Genomic DNA, 19805 nt, shown 5'->3' on the forward strand with positions numbered 1-19805 from the left:
CTGGTGAGGGGCCCTGTGCACTGAGATGTGCACTGAGATGTGCACTGAGAAAGCTGGTCCTAGACGTGCCGGAGCATGTGATGTGGAGAGTGGGGGCGGTTAGAGGGTTGATCAGAGCCCCACGTGGGACTGGGTTCAGCAGGTTGAACCCAAAGTCTCTTTTTCAGACCTAACAGTTCCCTTCCGTGGCGTTGAAGACCACGTCCCTCATTCACGATGAGAAAATTACCGTAGCTAATATCTTGCAGAGTGTGTGTGTGTCAGGCAATGGTTTGAGCCCTTTACCAATATGAGCTTATTTAGCCTCCTCAATGATAATTCCCCCACTTTACAGAAGAGAAAATCGAGGCCCACTGAGATCATATGGCCTCCCTAAGGCCAGAGGACTCCTGGGGCAGAGCCAGGCTGCAAGCTCAGGCAGGTTGGCTCAGGAGCCCTTGCTCTTAACTCCTGCCCCGCCTTGTCTCTGCTGGGCAGCCAGCTACCTGCTGAATCCCTGCAGGCTGGTGGTGGGCTTTCTGTCCTGCCAGCTTCCAGGACATGGAGCCTGTTCCTCAGAACTCCCGAGGTTTTGTAATAAACGCCATTAGGTTGACTGAACATAGGTAAATCCTTTCCCAGGCTACTAGATTTGCTCTACGACACATTCATAATTAATTGTTGCTGGTTGAATGTGCTCAGTGGGCTGAAGCTGGAGGTGGGATAAATAAGGGTCTGGCTCTGTCCTAAGGAGCTCACAGTCTAGACTCCAGAGTGCATGTGAAGGGTCCAGTGACTACAGTGGAGAAACAACTCTGGAACTCTCCATCAGAGAAAGCTGCACTCAGAGGGATGCTATTACAGGTGAGAAAGGGAACATCCTTTCCTTTCAGGAGGGGCTCACATCACATGCTCCAAGACAGCATTACAGGGAGATGGTGGCAGAGGGAGGGACACACTTACTTATGGAACTTATGACTGGGGGGTCATGGCTGCATGTACGGATGAGACATCTGGACACGTCTAAGCAATAGACCTACAAGTGCCAAGGAAGCAAGATGGATTCATTCATTCATTCCACACATATATTGATGGCCCACTATGTGCTAGGTGGTCTGTTAAGTGGTGAGTGAGTATAAGATTAAACCATCTTTCAGGAATTCACTGCCATGGTCTCACCCTGCGGTGGGGATACGTCCTGTCATTAAGCATCAGAAAACCCTTCCTCTGTTTCCAGTCCTCAGAACCCACTTGGAAGATGGAGGCCTTTTAACAGGATTGGGTCTCCGTGTCCTCCCCACTCAGCCAGTGAGCCTTCTTCACGTTACATTCGGCATAAAATATCATAGGGAGAAGCCCTCCTGCTGTCCACACTGACACATCATCTTGGTACTCGGGTCTGAATGAGCATCTCGAGACAAAGTGCATGCAGCCCATCAGTGACCCCCCTCACCTGAAACAAGATCCCCTGGACATGTATAGAAACCGTAAGAGCTCATTGTCACAACCTTCCACCGTTCCCACCACCCTCAAAAGGCACTGACTGAGGGCTCTGGTTCCGGGAATCTTATACTCACCATTGCTCAGAGAAAGTCTCCCTCTTCTGTGTGTTTACAATGAGAGGAAGAGAAACTGAGGCTGCTGGACGCCAAGAGGAAACAGGCACAACTAAATAACAAACAGTGAACAAACACAAATAGTTAAGAACAAATATTGGCTTTGTACGAAAGCCAAGAGTGTAGGGGCCCTGTCACATTTACAGAAGGGAGCCTTGTTCCCACAGACAGGGGCCACCTCCTTGTCCCAGCCTCCCTGGACTTGGCAGGGATTGAAAGTCCCCGAGGAAGCTGGGTACAACCTGCAATGCACCATTTTGGAAAGGGTAGAAGGTGTGAGGGGCTCCTGGACCTTTGTGGAGAAGTCACGAGGGGCTGGAGTTGTCACCTGCAAAGTCCCTTCCATCCTCGGGTCCTCTGAATTGGCTTTCTACCATCTGTCTTTTGCAGTGGAGACAGAGTTAGTTAATTGCCCTCACTTTTCCCACTGCTCTGCCTCGGTGGGGAGGGATAACCAGGAATAACTGATTCACACATCCCCAGAGAGAAGGAGCTGCAGAGAAAAACTTGCCTTGGACAAACAGCCTGCTGTCCACCAAGCAAAACACGCGGACATTTGGAAATATCTAAATGATCGGTGGGCATTCTTCAGTTTTAATCCTCATGCAACAAGTGCTTTTTGTGAGGGGTCCACCGTGCATATATTTAGCATCAGGGAGACTTGGCCAGAAACAAGTGTGTGTGCATGTCTGTGTGCGTAAGCATGCATGTGTATATATGCGGCTGTCTGGGTGTGAGTCTGTGTGTAATATGAGTGTGTGAGAGAGCATGTGGGAAGGTGTGCATGTATATGAGTTTTATGTGTGAGTGTATATGAGTGTGTGTGAATATGCCAGTTTGTCAGTTAGTGAAAGTGAGTGTAGGTGTGTGTGAGCTTAGTGAGTGTGTGTATGTGTGTGTGCGTGCACACCCAGAAACACATGTCCATGTGTCTGAGGGCTCTTGGAAAACAAGACCCTGGATTCCAGCTGGTGATATGGGCAGGATTTCCTGAAATTGCTTCTGACTCATAAGCCCTCTAAGACCAGCTAAAATAATACAAAACAATTCAAATATGCAGAGACTTGGGTTTGCTTTCTTTTGGTTAGTTTACATAAGGGAAGTTGTTATTGAAAAGGGAATTTATCCGAAGGTTTCCTGAGTGCAGCCCTGTCCTGACTCAGGGTGGCTTTTGCTTGCCTGGGCTGCTGGCCTGCATCAGGCTGTATGTGACAGCTGCAGTCGTAACCAATTTTGCTCAGAGCTCAAGGTTACAGAGCATCTGCCTGACCTCATCGCCGTTTTCATGCCATGGCATGAGCATATAATGGGAATCACAGCAAGCTGGAATCAGGAGTCCGAGTGACCTGGGGAAGGTCAGCGAAGCTCTTGGAGCCCAGCCCGGTCCCTGACCAACCTGGGATCCACACCATCTGCCTTTCCTGCCTCGGAAACGCATGAAGAAAGATGAGAAGCACATTGAAAAAGGCGCCAACCTTGTTACTTGGTGATCATCTTTTGATACTGAGCAGTAAAGTCAAGTGACTCTGAAAGTCGGCCCCTGTGGTCTCTGATGACCAGTCTGAATTTCCTTAGGTTTCTACGGCTCCTTGCACTGTAGCCACCTACGAAAGGAGAGAGAAAAGGAATATTCTCTCTTGTACTGACTGTCCCAATCCACTGATTTAGAATAAGCCTTTATGTTCCACTGTCTCTAAATAAAGTTTGATTTGAAAAATGCCTGAACCTCTCTCTTTGTGCTCCTGTCTTGGCCTCTGTCCTTCCTGCAGGGGATGGCCTGTCCCCCCCACATTAGAGCCACCTCCACCTCCTTTGCCTGGGGAAGCCACAGTGCATCCCCCTGGGGTGGGAACACAGCATCACACGGTCCAGATCCCCGGCTGGACACACACCCCGACTCCACGCCCGCAGTCTTTGCAGTTCTCTCCTTGGAAGGGAGAGTGAGGCCTGGGTTCCAGGCAGATCTAGGCAGACAGGAATTCCACCGTGGATGCCAGCTTAGATTTCCTCTCTTCAAAGGGTACACACTGCGGGCACAGATCATCTCTTTGGAAGTTTAGATCAAAGAAATAAGAGTCGAAGATAAAAGCCGTTCTCTCGTGCCTGTGATGAGAGCCAGCAGAATCCCATTGTCACTGCCCTAATTTTTTCTTCACCTCTTAGCCATGTCCCTCCCTGACTTTAGCAACCTTCCCTGTATTGAGTGAATGTTCACGGGGCCCCTCTCTGTGTGAGGTAGGGCTTAAAGGAGAGACTGCAAACAAGACACACAGGCCGTGCCCTCATGGGGCTGCAGACAAACAGGAAAGGAAGACACGAGCCACGAACTAGGGTGAAATATCACGTGTTACGAACGGGGTGTGCATGTGGCTGTGAGTACAGCACTCAGGGATTTCACCTTCTCTAGGCGTCAGGGTCGCCATCCTTGGCAAGATGACTTTAGGTGAAATTTGGGGGGCCTGCAATGTAAGGACTGTCCCCAGAGGGTGCCTTACGTAGCAAATGCCCCCTAAATATTTGTTGAAGGGATAACAGAGGAGTTAACAAAAGGGGATGGCTCTATGGAGGAGATGCCAGGCCGAGAGAACTTTGCATCTGACGGCCATGTGCTCAGCCCAGCAAAAGAGGTCCTCATGGCCGCGCTGGAGAGAGCAGCACAGGGAGCTGGGGGGAGCCTAGGAGCCAAAGCTCCACCAGGAGGCAGAGACCAGCTGGCCGTCTCCAACCTTGTTGAGGAGTTTGGGCTTATTCGGGGGTCACAGGGGGCCAATACACGCTTTGAGGTGCCACGACCTCAGACAGGTACTGCCCATGTTGAAGTGGGTCCTTCTGAAACTCTAATGGGCCGTGGAACCACATGGGCATCTTGTTAAAACGCAGATTATTCAGTAGCTGGAGCCTGGGGTTCTGCGCCAGCTCTGAGGGCGTATGCTGCTGGTTCTAGGCATTGCACTTTGAGAAGCAGAGGTAAAAGATGCTGTGGAAATGTTGGCTTCCTGACCACGTAATGACCGATATCCCTTCATGATGGAGGATGTGTGAAGTTCTGTGGTTCATTTTGGTACAAAGGATAATCGCATCTCAGAAATGGCATGGGTCTTCATCCTGACGCACCTAACCTTAATAACTCCTGTTTCCAGGAGGAAGGGGAGCCCGTCACTGGGGACATCGTCTGCCGCTGGTGACCAAGTTTAATAGCAGCAGCAGTGGGTCTGGACCCCAGGTTTCCTGAGTATCAGCTAAAAATCCTTTCTCCTTTACTAAACTAGCTCCGTTTTTCACATGGCCTTTCGCCTACTGTGTCCCACCAGGATATGGGTGGAGGCCGGCTGCGCCTAGAACAGGCCGTCAGCTCATACCGGAGAGGATTCTGGCCACCGCCCGAGTCCTGGAGGATTAACTGCAGTGCTCTGTGGCCTTGGAGCCAGGCCAGCCCAGAAAATTTCCCAAGCCCAGATTAGCCACAGCCTGAGATGTGCTCGCAGTAACACTCTCATGGTCCTTCTCCTTTCTGGATTTTAATGAGTTCAGGAGCCCGCCCATCAGGTGATGCCCTGGTGCCCAGAGTGAATGACCAATGCTCCAGCCACCAGGGTGGGTCCTGGGAAGACCTACAGTGGTGGGAGGTAACCTGTGGTGCTATAGTGGGGGGCAGGTATAGAATATTCCTCCAGCTGAAAATATTCCTCACTTGCTTGTCCTTGTTCGGTCCATTTCCACCACCAGTTATTCATTCTTTGGTTTAAGCACTGCCTCACTGTCCATTCGTGGTTTTTTTTTTTTTTTTTTTTGTGGTAAGCGGGCCTCTCACTGCTGTGGCCTCTCCCATTGCGGAGCACAGGCTCCGGACGCGCAGGCTCAGCAGCCATGGCTCACGGGCCCAGCCGCTCTGCGGCATGTGGGATCCTCCCGGAACGGGGCACGAACCCGTGTCCCCTGGATCGGCAGGTGGACTCTCAACCACTGCGCCACCAGGGAAGCCCCCAACTCTGTGTTTGACCCCCAGAAGCTTCCTATTTTTGATGGCTCCTCATCAAAGCTGGTGGTGATGTAAGGAACTGGAGTGAAACCAGGCTTTCAGGTTCCAGGTGGAGTTTACAGTAAAGATATGAGAAATACCTGACACTTGCATGTGCCTCTCTGTCCCACAGACAGTATGAATCCCTGGAAAACCATGTGTGCTACCTTCAGGGTGGGGCAGAGGTGAGCCCAAGGTCAAGAACAGAAGGTATAGGATTTCTGAACAGAAATGAAAATGCACTTTGGTTCCATAATACCTCCCATAGTCCCTTGAAATGATGCTGTGTCACCTTCAGAGCATCGCCACACATGTGTCTTTTCTTTTTTCTTTAAGATTTTTTTGATGTGGACCATTTTTAAAGTCTTTATTGAATTCGTTACAATATTGCTTCTGTTTTATGTTTTGTATTTTCGGCCACGAGGCATGTGGGATCTTAGCTCCCCGACCAGGGATCGAACCTGCACCCCCTGCATTGGAAGGTGAAGTCTTAACCACTGGACCGCCAGGGAAGTCCCATGTGTCTTATCTTTATGTCAACAGTTATGCTGTCAGAAAAGAAGGCAAATATTCTACCATGGCATAAAGGCCACCGAGGGGTGTGTGACCCCCTGAATTCATGTTTCTGAGCGCCACGCTGAAGTGGCTTTAGAAGCCGAATTTTAACTGTCTGTAGCGGGGGGGGTGGGCTTGCCTTTGAGAAATTCGGAGGACTTCATAGTAGAGTTGGTGGGTTACACAGATGGCTGAATTTGATCTTTGAGAGGTGGGAGCTGCTTCCCGCTCATACGGGCATCCCTCTCGGTGCCCATCGCAGTGCTTTGCACCTATTACATTCTTTTTTTAAAAAAAATAAATTTATTTATTTTATTTATTTATTTTTGGCTGCATTGGGTCTTCGTTGCTGTGCTTGGACTTCCTCTAGTTGTGGCGAGCGGGGGCTACTCTGTCGCGGTGCTTGGGCTTCTCATTGTGGTGGCTTCTCTTGTTGCGGAGCATGGGCTCTAGGTGCGTGGGCTTCAGTAGTTGTGGCACGCAGGCTCAGTAGTTGTGGCACACAGGCTTAGTTGCTCTGTGGCATGTGGGATGTGGGATCTTCCCAGACCAGGGCTCGAACCCATGTCCCCTGCATTGGCAGGCGGATTTTTAACCACTTCACCACCAGGGAAGTCCCTGTACGTATTACGTTCTTAACAAATGTTGGCAGAAGTTTAGTGGTGGGGGAAATAGTCATAGACATGGCATCTGAGCAAGGCCTCTTTAAATGAGCAAGATTTTAGGAGACAAGGCCTGGGGTGGAAGGTATCCCAGAAGGAAGAGCTATGAAAAGCAAAGGCATGGACGGGGGTTTCCAAGGATTGGAGATGAATCCTCCTGTTTGCTTGGAGAATAGAGTGTGTATCAGGAAGAACTGGGGACAGGATTATAAAAATGAGGTCAAAGCATATTGGGGAGGACCTTGAATTTAGGGATTCGTGTAGTTCAGAAGCAGTGGGGAAATGTGGAACCCATGTCTACACGTGTTTGGGGTACAAGGTAGGCTAACAAAATGTCAGATGGGATTTATTTCCACACTACTAACACACCTTTTTTTTTTTCCACGCCTAAATCTTTTTTATTTTTATATTTTTGGTTCCAATTCATCCTTCTCTCTCTTTTTTTTTTAATTTTATTGAAGTATAGTTGATTTACAATATTGTGTTTAGTTTCAGGTATAAAACAAAGTGATTCAGTTATATATATATATATACATATATATTCTTTTTCAGGTTCTTTCCCCATATAGGTTATTACAAAATATTGAGTACAGTTCTCTGTGCTATACAATATATCCTTGTTGTTTATCTATTTTCTATATAGTAGTGTGTAATGTTAATCCCACCCTCCTAATTTATCCCTCCCTTCCCCTTTCCGCTATGGTCACCTTAAGTTTGTTTTCTATGTCTGTGTAAGCCACCTTCTTAATGCCAGAACAAAGCAATTTGGGAGGATGCGTGTAAACCCAACAACCCCTAAAGCCTTGACATTGCCTAAACCGAAATCAGCAGCCCTCCCCTTGGGAAATCTCTAATCCTCACATCAGTGATCACCTTAGCGGTACTGGGCCCTACATTTTTATCTCCAGCCCATCCTCTCTGGAGCTTATGATTCCAGAAGCTATCTGAGCACCGCCCCCCAGATGTCCAGTAAGTGCCTCACCTCCAACTTCTGCTGCTGTAGACCCGGTGTTTCCCCTGATCCTCTTCTCATATCTCCTGTCCTGGTTCAGTGTATTCACCTGATCACCTAAATCAGAAACTGGGGGTCACTTTTACCCTCACGCATCTAAACAAGAGCCTCGGGGTCCCGTTTATCAGATATGGCCCCTTTCCTACGCTGGAGAAGTTTGCGGTAGAAATGTTTTGCCTTTTCTTTTTCACGTTTCCCTATGTGTGGGATTTCTCCCAATCCAGCCAGCTATGATCTTCTATCTCTAAAGCAGTAGTGGGGAGGGACATTCTATTATAACAAGAAAATGGAGAAAAGGGGTCAGTGTTCAGTATCTGACTACCAACCTAGGATTTCTGAGTTCTAGTAAGACTAGCCTTCAAAGCAGGATTCGTTGAGAGAAACACCTTTTTTCTACATTCCTTAAAATACCAATAACATATCAAGAGTCAGCTCTGGGGGGCTAAATCTTGAACTTGCCATAAGTCAAGGCTAGAGAAGTCTCGGGATCTAAAGAAAGTTCCCTCCTTCCATGAGAGGAAAGAAAGCCCAACCCTTGTGTCCAGTGAGGAGTGGGAAGGGGGAGACGGCCTGAGAGGTCAGCCAGACCCATGTGTCCTGACTTCTGCCCAGCAAGCTGAAGCCCCAGAGGGTGGGGTCAGTAGAGGAGTGGAGGGAAAGGCGTGAGGCCCTGAGGGCTGTGCCCACCCCTCACTGAGAGCCCCGCGTGGCCCTGCGCCGGCAGGGAAGCCACAGCAGAGTAAGGACGGCCCCATGCCGCAGTGGGCAGTGAGCGTGCCTGGGGTATCGCTCCCGGGCATCGCCTCCTCTGTGACGGGGAGGGAGGCAGAAACCCCTGTGTGCTGTGCAGGTTGCAGGCCATCAGGGGGAAAGATGGAAGATGTGGCACAAGAAGCAAGGGGGGCTGGTCAGACAGGGGCATCTCCAGGCCCGCCTGAGTCAAGTGAGCAGAACAGAGGCAGGTGGGGCAGCCAGCAGCAGAGGCAGCCGGGCTCTCAGTGCTCAGGGAGGAGAGGAACGCTGCCAGGCACCCAGAGAGCCTGGAGCCCGGAGGGAGACCCGCGGGTCCCAGCCTTCCAGGACACCCAGACCCCGTGTCGGGAGAGGCCAAGCCGTGGAGCGGATGCCTGAGGACAGAACTTTACCTGAGAGACTCAGTGACCCCAGTGAGACTGTTGGAACCGGAGGAGACCAGAATACTCTCGATTACAAGGGAATCTTACCTGGCAACAAAGAGCACTGAAGAGCTGACACGCTGCAGTGCAGACACCCTCGAAACCTTCATGTTCAGTGGAAGGAGCCAGTCATTAAAAGAGCACACTTGCAGTTTATTGCCTTTGGTTGGAGACTAGAGATCACTGGAGGAAACAACCTCTTTGCAATCTCCCCTGTCTGCAATGAGGAAACTGTTAGCTACACTGTACGAATCCTCTGTGTGAGGACTCAAAGGAAAAGCGCTTTGGCCTTAGACTCAGGAAGGCTGTTCTCCTGAACAACTGGCTGACGTTTATCTTATAAGCATTGTGACACGTGTAAAGGATACTTCCCTGCTGGTGTTGACTGCTGGGTAGCTGAGAGCCAGATTCGTGATCCATCCCTTGTCACTCACTTCTCCTTATTTAAACACATGCATACACGTGCGCACACACACACACACAGGCACACACACACACACACACACAATGTGCTCATCTCACGCCTGCCTCCAGTTTTGGTCCCTACCCTATGCTCTTTTTCTCTTTGTTGTCTGCTTCTGTTTTTTAGTATCTTCCTGTGTTCTATGTGTATGTACGGAACCATTCTGTTTTGGAGTAAGTAGGATAGAAATCAGACGTCCAGAACGTCTCCTGAACCTGGCCCCGTGGCTCAAGCCTTCCTGCAGCCCTGTGGGTTGTTGTCCGTAGGCTCCTAAGTGTTCCCCCAGACTCGTGTCTCATTTCTGTGCATTCATGCTCCACACTGCTGCTAAAAACATCTTTTCACAATTGCCTCTCTTCATAAATCTTCCATGTCACCCCCTTGGTTTTAAAATGGGGCCACGTGTCCCAGGTGGGCACGACCCAGGTGTCAGCACCTGACCCGGCCGGCCTCCCACCTCCTTCAAGGCCAGCCCTTCCTGTCCCTGCACTTTGCGCTCGTTCCCCCTTTCTCTTGGCCTCTGCGCGTCTCTCTTCCCTCTGGATGCCTGCGTCCCCCAGTCTCTCTGAGGAAATCTCGCTCATCTGAAGCCCCCGCGTCTGCACCCCAGAATCCCTCGGAGTCGCTTCTGCTTGACGGTAACCACCCCTGTGGTCGATGGGCGCCTTAGAGCAGGGACGCTCTTCATCTTTGCATCGTTGGTCCTTAGTGCTGGGTTTGGTTTATAGTAATGACGGTTGAATTAATTTGATATGTAGAAGTTGATGGCTTACAAATAATATCACCTTTTCTCTCTTTTCCACTGAATTCGGAACATTGGAGACTGATGCTGAAATCAAACAGAGGACGAGACCAAAATACCAGCTTTACTGCTGGTGAAGTTAGAAGCTGCAGCATAGATGCCGGTCAAACCAGGTTTCCTAGGGCTTTGCTCCAAGACCATTGTTGGGATGAGTCAGCTGGGGACAGCTGGGTTTTCTAGAGCAGATCTGTTTACCCAGAATCACCTCCTCACTCCTCGAGGCAGAGACAACCCTCCAGACTCACCCCCCAGGTTGGGCCTGGGCCAGGGCCAGGGCCACATGCGCTGGCGCTGTGGATGCTGCGCTGGGTGGACACAGCTGCTCTGGGGACACACCCATCCCAGAGAGACGCCTGGAGGAGCCCAGCCTCTCGCTCAGCTCCTCATTCCCAATCCACCTGTTGGGTAAGTCGCTCCTCCACCAAGAGAGGGGGCGTGGGGGAGAGGAATGTATTCCCTCAGTACCTTCCCAAGGTGGAGTTTCTGTTTGTGGGCCCAGAGGACAGAACCGAGGGAGAGAGGGTGTTAGGCAGGGTCTTATAATTAACACGAAGCATTTCTTACTGATCTGAGCAGAAATGACGACTGGGACGTACTGAGCATTACTGTGAATCCTGCTGGGTGGGAAAATGACATTATGGTCATTTTAGAAAAAATGGTGTTTTATTTAATTAGAGTATAGTTGATTTACAATGTTGTGTTATGTTAGTTTCAGGTGTACAGCAAAGTGAATCAGTTATACATATACATATAGCCACTCTTTTTTTTTTTTTCAATTCTTTTCCCATAGAGGCCATTACAGAGGATTGAGTAGAGTTCCCTGTGCAATACAGCAGGTTCTTATTACTTATCTATCTTATATACAGTAGTGTGTAGATGTCAATCCCAATCTCCTAATTTGTCCCTCCACCACGCCCCCTTATCCCCTGGTAACCGTCAGTTTGTTTTCTACATCTGTGACTCTACTTCTGTTTTGTAAATAAGTTCATTTGTACCCCTTTTTTTAGATTCCACATATAAGCGATATCATATGATATTTGTCTTTCTCTGTCTGACTTACTTCACTCAGTATGACAATCTCTAGGTCCATCCACATTGCTGTAAATGGCATTATTTTGCTCTTTTTTATGGCTGAGTAATATTCCATTGTATATATGTACCACATCTTTATCCAGTCCTGTGTTGATGGACATTTAGGTTCCTTCCATGTCCTGTTCCATGTTCCACTATTGTAAATAGTGCTGCAATGAACATTGGGGTGTATGTATTTTTGAATTAGAGTTTTCTCCAGATACATGCCCAGGAATGGGATTTCTGGGTCATATGGTAGTTCTGTTTTTAGTCTTTTAAGGCACCTCCATACTGTTCTCCATAGTGGCTGTATCAATTTACATTCCCCCCAACAGTGTAGGAGGGTTCCCTTTTCTCCACACCCTATCAGTTAGAAATGCACATTGAGATATGTATGGGTGGAACAATATGGTATCTTAGATTTATTTTAAAATACTTCAGCCAAAACCAAAATAAGAGGTGAGGGGAGGAGCAGAAATGGGTGAAATAATCAGCTAAATATTGATAACACAGGGGTCCATTATGCTATTCCCTTCGATTTTCTGAATGCTTGAAACGTTCCATAACAAAGTTTTATATGAAAGGATATTGGGGGGCTCAGGGAATCTCTGAGTTGTCTACCAAACCAGGATGGGAGGTAAGGCATCCAGGAGTGACACCCCAAGCCATCCACAGGAGGGTGACCGACAGAGGCAGCCTCTGGGTCCCCCACTACTGCCGTGTCCAGGAACCAGATGCAGCGGTAACCTCCGTCCTCTGCAGCCAGAATGGAGCTTCTTCGGACGACTGGCTTCTAGAGCAAAGACTGGGGCAGGAGCGGGATTGGCTGAGCCTGGGTCACCAGGCCCCCACATCCTGCCCTGACCGGGGCGGTGAGCCTTGGGCAGCTGCACTTCTCTGGTGGGAGGTGGGCTCTGCCTCGTCCAGTGCAGGAAGGGGAATCCATCTTTAAAAAGAAGGGTTAATTTCCACGGCGAAGAGGAAATGGTTCTCCCACCCTTTGAAACGCATTTCCATTTCCACTAGGTTTTCACTGTAGCCTCTGCAGCATTAGCTCTTGCGCCGTCCTCCTCATTTTACAAGTATTTTCATAGCCGTTTTCCTATAATTCTAGTAATATTGTGTTTGTCGTTTACATGGTGTTCTCACACTCATTCTCCACAACAACCGTGTGAGTCAGAGTCCTCCTACGTTACAGATAAGACGCACCCAAGTCCCCAGGGCTTTGAGGAGGTGACCTCAGACTTCAAAACCGAGAGTCCCACCCTGAGACCAGCCTGTGTCATTTCCACTGCGATGCAACCAAACTTATGGCTATGACTTTGGGCCAGGTTTTGAGCACATATTCTTCTTTATCTCAATCTAATCGAGAACCAAAAAGTCATAGATTTTTGTCCTCCTTCGGTAACGTTTTGGGACAGTTTTTCTCAGTCCTTTGAGGCTTGTCACAAGCAAACACAAGAATACCAAAAATTCTATGAGCAGTTAGAATTTCAGAGAGAGCTGTAAACTTGCTATCGCTTCTAGGCAACATCGAAGAATACCCGTTTTAAGATCCCTGTCGATCAGTTGGCGGCTCCCATAGAAGCCCGATGAGTTAATTGTCAAAGAATCTGAAGTATGAAATAGGTTTAAAGGTGATTTTAAACCTGGAAAATAGATTGGTGGTGCGGGACACTGTTGGACCCCAAATACCAAAAATCAACTGAGATGCTCGCCTGCGATTCCCTGCAGCCTCCCCGAGGAGTGTTTACACAGGGCACCTGGAAAGGGACGGAGCTCTGCAAAGTGTCAGGGAGGGGCTGGTGCTCTGCATGCAAAGAACTGGCCTCAGCACATTCCAAGGGAAAAAGTGGAGAAAAAGTATGACGCGATGTCAAAAGAAGGTACGGGCCCAGCAAGCTCTCCCCTGCTGCTTAATACAGGAAATATTTCCCAAACATCTCGGCTAATCCTGCACCGATACAATGAGAAATGAGCCCGTCTGGCAGCCAAGCAGTTATTAAACAAGGACAAGAAAATATTCCCGCCCATAGCAACGGAGCCAAAGATAACAGCGGGGAATAGTGAAGCTGCAGAGAAAAGGCAGATACAAAACATTCAATCCTGGGAGCCCCCCAAGGCGACTGACGTGTGAGAAAAAGAAAGGGCCGCGTTATGCCCAAGAAGCTAAGCAATGCTCCCGTGCCCTGTGGGCATGCTCCCTTCCCTCGTAAACCCCAGGACGTCACGTGTGGCCAGGATCCACGGGAACCTGGCCTCAGGAAAGAGAGAGACAGGCGGTAGAAATGACAGGCAGGACTGCACCGGGGCCACACCTTGAGGCTTTCCGAGCTGGTAACTGGCCTGTTGATGCAGCAGATATGGAAGGCAGGAAGATGTGGGCTGCGTTCTCATGGGCAGGAACACGGGGTCCACAAACACTGTGGGTGGTGCAAACTTCACGTAGCAGAGGGAGACTTGCTTTCCAATAAATACTCCTCTTCAATGCCCCTTTCTTATCAAAGCGCTCACTTTCCCAGTGTTCTTCCGAGCTCTCTGTTCCAGGTGGGAGGGAACTCCTCCTGGGTAGACAATCTCTCACCGACACCTTGTGGCTACATCCAAGGGGAGCTGTTCCATTTGTCTTTAATGAAGAGGTTGAGTTCCTGCTTCGGGCTTCGGAGGCAGCAGTAGCAGCTAGTGAGACGTGGAGCCGGGGGGCGGCGGGGGAGGCAGGATGAAGTGGAAAAGTACTACTACTTCACAGCTGTACTACTGTAAGTAACAGTAAGTACTGTAAGTACTGTAAATAACGGTAGTGCAGCTGTGAAGCAGTAGTACTTTTACTACTTTAAAAGTACTTATGTTATTTGTCACTGCGACAAACATGTTGGAGAATCTTGGAATTTTATGGCTGAATGGATTTTTAGAAATCATCCAGTGGGCTTGTTTTACAGAAGGGAAACTGAGGCTGAGAGTTTAAAATTGTTTGTTCAGGAGGAGCCTGGCCCTGTCCTCCCGGCTTCTGGGTCAGGGCACCGTTCACGGTATCATTCTACCCAGTCCCCTCCTTCAACTGAGAAATACATAAACTAGACTCATATTATTTTAGGGTTCTTTTAGGAAGAAAATGAAAAATCTTCCCTGTCTTGGCGACCTGCCCACAAATTGTTAGCTTCATTGGTCCACAGCAAAATTATCCAAGTTCCTTTAAGTCATCCTTGCAATGTTTTTAAATTTTAAGAAATTAAGCCCCTGTAATTCTATATGGAGGTGAACTGTGTACCGGCAACACCAGTTCCAGATCCACCCACTCTCTTCCCCTATGGGCACACTCCCTTCCCAGTACATCTGTCTCCTACAGAGGGGCTGTCCATATGATGAGAAAACCACAGGCTGAAGAGTACAAAGTTATCTCAACAGTTAGTTCTTTGCTCTAGACCACGGATGACTGCCCTCACACACCTTGAGTGCCCCCTGCTCTCCAGAGACTGAACTGACCTACTTTGGCACCACGTGAAGGTCACACCTGGGTCTCCGACACACACAGTGAGGAATGCAGCCTCGGGAGTCAGACAGCTCTCAACTGTGCAAATGACACACCCGCTTTGGGCCTCAGTTTCCTCATCTGTAAAACAAGGGTCAAAATAGTGGCTCCCGGGACTTCCCTGGTGGTGCAGTGATTAAGAATCTGCCTGCCAGTGCAGGGGACATGGGTTCGAGCCCTGGTCCGGGAAGATCCCACATGCCGCGGAGCAACTAAGCCCGTGCACCACAACTACTGAGCCCGCGCGCCTAGAGCCCGTGCTCCGCAACAAGAGAAGCCACCGCAATGAGAAGCCCTCGCACCGCAACGAAGAGTAGCCCCCGCTCGCCGCAACTAGAGAAAGCCCGCGCGCAGCAACGAAGACCCAGCACAGCCAAGAATAAATAAATTAATTAATTTTTTAAAAAAGTGCCTCCCGCAAGGGTGATGAAGGGCCAATGCAGATGTAATGAGAGAGTCCATTTAAAAGAGGGCTTGGCAGAGAAAAATTGCTAACTATCATTATTTCTGTGACTATTGAACTCAAAAAAATGTAAGGAAAAAAATGGGGATATTAGATTTCTGCCAACAGCCTGGTCCATTTATTTTTAAGAGCATTGGCTTATCTCCAGATTTCAAGTTGCTGGGGACAATTTTACAAACTTTTAATCAGTTGCTTTCTCTGCAACTCCAATTTCAATCTTGTGTGCATGGAAAGGGGTGGTGCAGGTATGCTGAGACTATGGCTGTCCCTTACCTAAGGGCTACGGGCACCCAGATGTCTCCTCTCATCAGTATTGATGTATAATCTCTTGACCCTTCTTAAATATGTTTAGCTAAGACCTCCTTTAACGTTTTCAAAAGGAACACACACACACACACACAAATATAGAAACAATTGAGCAAAAGTAGTTTTGCCAGAGCTTAAAAAGTACCCCATCCTTACCTTGTTGTCCTTGATACGACCTGGACAGTCAACAACTTCGAACTCATGGCAGGTTTGGGTTGGCCCAGCTGCCAAGTTGGGCAAGAATTCGATTCCTCCTGGAACTTTCTCCACAGCCCTTTTTCCAGCTGAGGGCTGGTGTCCATCTCCTCTGGACCCTCCCTCTAGGCCCCACCCTGTTCTGGTCCCTTAAGTGAGAGGGACCCTTTGTGTCTGTCTCTGGGCTTCGAGCCAGCCTTCCCTCTAACCTCTCTCCTGGAGTTTTCCGTGGTTCCGGATTCCACCTTTGCTTTTGATCCTTTCCTCTCTGCCTGTTCTATTTCTGTGCAATTTTTATTTGGCTGAAGCACGTCCACCCGCCAGAAATGAACACTTGTTCTCCCCTTCTCAAAGGCTTCCGGTCTTCATCCATCATCGAACATAGCAGTAGGCTCTGGCCTCTGTGACAGCCACAGCCTGCCTTACATCTCCTCGTTTCAGACCTTGACTTCCCTTTACCACCACCCATTAGGTTCTCCTTCCCTGTGATCTAATTTGTTGTGAGCAAATATACTGGGACCTGATTTGCTGGACAGAAATGATGGACAGCTCCTTTTCTCAATGACTGATCAAATCTCTTCTGCTTCGCTTTTTCGGCACTACCCCCTTCCTCAAATTCCCTTTGTTGACTCATTCCTCTGGAGGCTTTAAGAATCTTCTGAAATTCTGACATAAGTTAATAGAATTGAGCACATTATGCACATACTGTATCTTCCACATATAGCAGATGGAAAAAGACATCATTTCCACCTAAAGAGTATGAGGCTTATTCCTTGTCACCTGGTTGAACAAGGATTTATTTACTCCTTGGGTACTTGCTGAGGTGATGGATGGGAAGTGTCACTGCCTTAGGTAACCCAATCAGTTAGCTGCTGCCAGTTGTAACCAGTTTGCTGAAAGAGCGATAAAGCAAGGCCCCGATACCGTCCAGGTCACAGCATATTGTAGAAAATAGTAATTGTATTATTACCAAAGAGATCCAGATACTTTAGCCCCTGGGGGGCTCTGCCTTCTCCAGGCCTCACACAGGTGCCCTGAGAGCTGAGGGAACTATTATCTCAGCTCATCCTAACGCGTGTTGCTCAGGCCCAGGAGTGGGGAAGCTCGGCTCGAGGTTTCCAGTGGGAGTACCTTAATTGTGTATTTACACCACTGCCCATCAAACCTTCTCCATCCAATCTCCCTGCTCCAAGTCCGAAGGAAGTCTTGGCAGATCCCTTTGCTCTCCCAGGTACTTTCAGGCATAGTCACATTTTCCATCTAATTAAAAAATACAGGACTTCCCTGGTGGCCCAGTGGTTAAGACTCCGTGCTTCCACTACAGGGCACATGGGTTCGATCCTTGGTTGGGGAAATAAGATCCCACATGCTGTGCGGCGCGGCCAAAAAAAAAAAAAGATAAAATAAAAAATATATATATATAATCTCTTACCCATTTCGAAGCTTCTCCCCTTGCCCACATAAGGCTCAGAACCTGCAGCAGGCTGCTGGGCTGTCTTTGTGCCCTGCTCCACCTTCCTTCCGATGAGTTTGGGTGGAAAGAAAGGAAGAGATGAGGGTGGCCTTGCCTGGTGCTGTTGACACTGGGGTTGGTGCATGCTGTGTGGCAGACACCCCAGTGCTGACTTTCCGCTGGGACACCACTGCACCCCGCCCCCCCCCCCCCCCTTTCCTCTGGGTCACCTCACCCTGGAAGGCAGTCGCTCTTTAACTGACGCCTCAGTGCTGACCCCTCAGCCAAAGGGAAAGCTCAGTCAGGCTGCATCACTATTGGCGGACACGGAGCTGCTTCCCCTGCAATTCCTTGCCTGTGTCTTTGCATCACAGGAGGCACCAGCCCACCTCCCACCTTCGGGCTTCCCACATGACAGGGAGACACCAGTCTTCAGATCCAGAGACAAAGGATAAGTTCTTCCAAAATCCCTCCAGGCGTCCCTCCAGCCCCTGGTAGCCCTGGGGCTGTGTTTCCCATTCACAGCCCCTTAGCAGACCAGCAGCCCACCCCATCCATATGTCAGGAGAAAGAGGAGAAAATGAATATGGAGGCAGGTTGCTGATAAGACTGGTGGGGAGTGTTTTGTTTCTTTCAGTTTTAAGAATTAAACCAAGCTTTCACTTTTGTGAACCATCAGCAGTACTTACTGCAGCCTGCAATGAATACTCATTAAAGTCTGTCCTTGAAGAAGCGGCATTGCTGCCCAAGTCTGTTTTGAATCCAGTACAGCTCTCTTTGTGCTGTTTCTGCAGCACCAAAGTCCTCATGTAAAACCTTTCTCAGAGTCCAGGTTAGGCTTTTTACTACTACTCGTGCCCTGGATGCTGTAACCTGTCTTTTAACACATCATCAGAGACCCTTGAGATTCTCAAATGATTACGTTTCAAATGTGAGAATTGTAATGCCTTCCAGGAAAAAGATGTTTTTCTTAGCCATACTCAGCAAATCCCATGCAATATATTGAATGATCTGCATGAAAATGTTTGGGCGGTGCATTTCCTCAGAGGGCAGGCCGCCACATTCCTTACCTATGAATAAAGCTCTCTAGGTGGCACAAAGAGGTAATGCCCAGACTGAAATCTCCTGAGGCCAAGTTTTCTCCAGTTGATATTCCCCTCACAGCTGCTACTACCCTGTGGAATGGGCACCCGCTATTATCACAGCAGAACCAGGGCTAGAAGCCAGGGCATTAGAGGAGCAGCACTTTCACATTCTCCTTGGAGCTCCTGCAGTGGCAACATTTTGTAAATGTTACAGAGCCAGTCATTCCGAATATACAGAGATGGGAAAAAAACAGTAAGCAGGAAATAAAAACAAACAGAACAACAACAAGAAAAAGAAAAAATAACAAACAAAAAACCCAATCTCCTCACCCCAACACCCAGAACTGGGAGCAAATCCTTTCACCAAATGTACTGTTGGTGATGTCAGAGAGGAATGTCCTACCAGAGGCTGTTAAAAGCATTTAGAAGGTCCTATAAATGGAATCGTACCGTATGTAAACTTTTTTCTTTTTTTTAATGGCCACTGCGCAGCTTGTGGGACCTTAGTCATGGTGGACATCGGATCCAGTTATTCCCATTGGATGAGGCTCACAAAACTGAAGTTCTGCATTTGATGCTGCAGCTTAAGGAGTTAGGAAGGGCTTTTATCTTACAGTTTGATTGGTCGGATGAAACATGGATCAAAAGGTGGTCCATGGGGAGCAAGCTGGAAATGCCAGACTTGCCTTGGTTTAATGTGGAAGAATGGATGCAGTGGCTTAGGGAGATAGAAATGTTAGATAGATTTGTCATTTAAGACCCACTCACCCCCCCTTGAGAGTCCAGAAGACATACTTTCACCACTGTTATGAGGGATAAATGTGTGACCAGAGCCCTGGCATCCTTGGAGAGCTCTGTGATTGCTCTTCTCTGAAGGGCTGACCTCAGAGTAGAAACTGCAGCCACTGAGTTGTCCTTATTCTGTTACGAATACTTGTTTGTGTGTGTGTGTGTGTGTTACATGATATGGAAGATGTATCATATTGTTGGTGTATTATTAACATTACATCATAGTATTTAAGTTGCAGGATATCAAGGAGAAGAGTAAACATCACCCAAGGACCTTACATCCTCTTCTGGGGAAACAGTTAGTGCATTTTCAGTTCTAGGCAGGATCGCTGTATCATATTAGATGGAAGGGTGATCTTGTTATTGTCTTCATTTGGAGCTTAGTTATGGCTTAAAGAGATGTGTGTGAGTGTCAGGTTGACAAGGGGTGGTCTTGTGATGGTTAATATTATGTGTTAACTTGGCTGGGCCACAATGCCCAAATATCTGATCAAACACTACACTGGATGTTTCTGGGAGTGAGTAACATTTGGAGAGAGTAACATTTGGAGAGAGTAACATTTGGAGAGAGTAACATTTACATTGGTGGACTTCGGGTAAAACAGATTGTCCTTCATAATGTGGGTGGACCT

At 48.5% G+C, this 19805-nt stretch overlaps 2 long non-coding RNA genes across 12 annotated transcripts in view; one reads left to right on the forward strand and one right to left on the reverse strand.

Annotated features, from left to right (window-relative positions):
• Positions 1–19805, forward strand: part of LOC117196854 (uncharacterized) — a 289465-nt gene that overhangs the window by 245358 nt on the left and 24302 nt on the right. The window lies entirely within an intron of this gene.
• Positions 1556–18749, reverse strand: LOC117196856 (uncharacterized). Its single transcript, XR_004477265.2, has 3 exons — positions 17279–18749; positions 3071–3199; positions 1556–1647 (listed from the first exon to the last, which is right to left on the reverse strand). It is a non-coding gene; the product is annotated as an uncharacterized LOC117196856 (long non-coding RNA).

The sequence above is a fragment of the Orcinus orca genome, chromosome 8 (genome assembly GCF_937001465.1).
Source record: "Orcinus orca chromosome 8, mOrcOrc1.1, whole genome shotgun sequence".
Lineage (NCBI taxonomy): Eukaryota > Metazoa > Chordata > Mammalia > Artiodactyla > Delphinidae > Orcinus > Orcinus orca.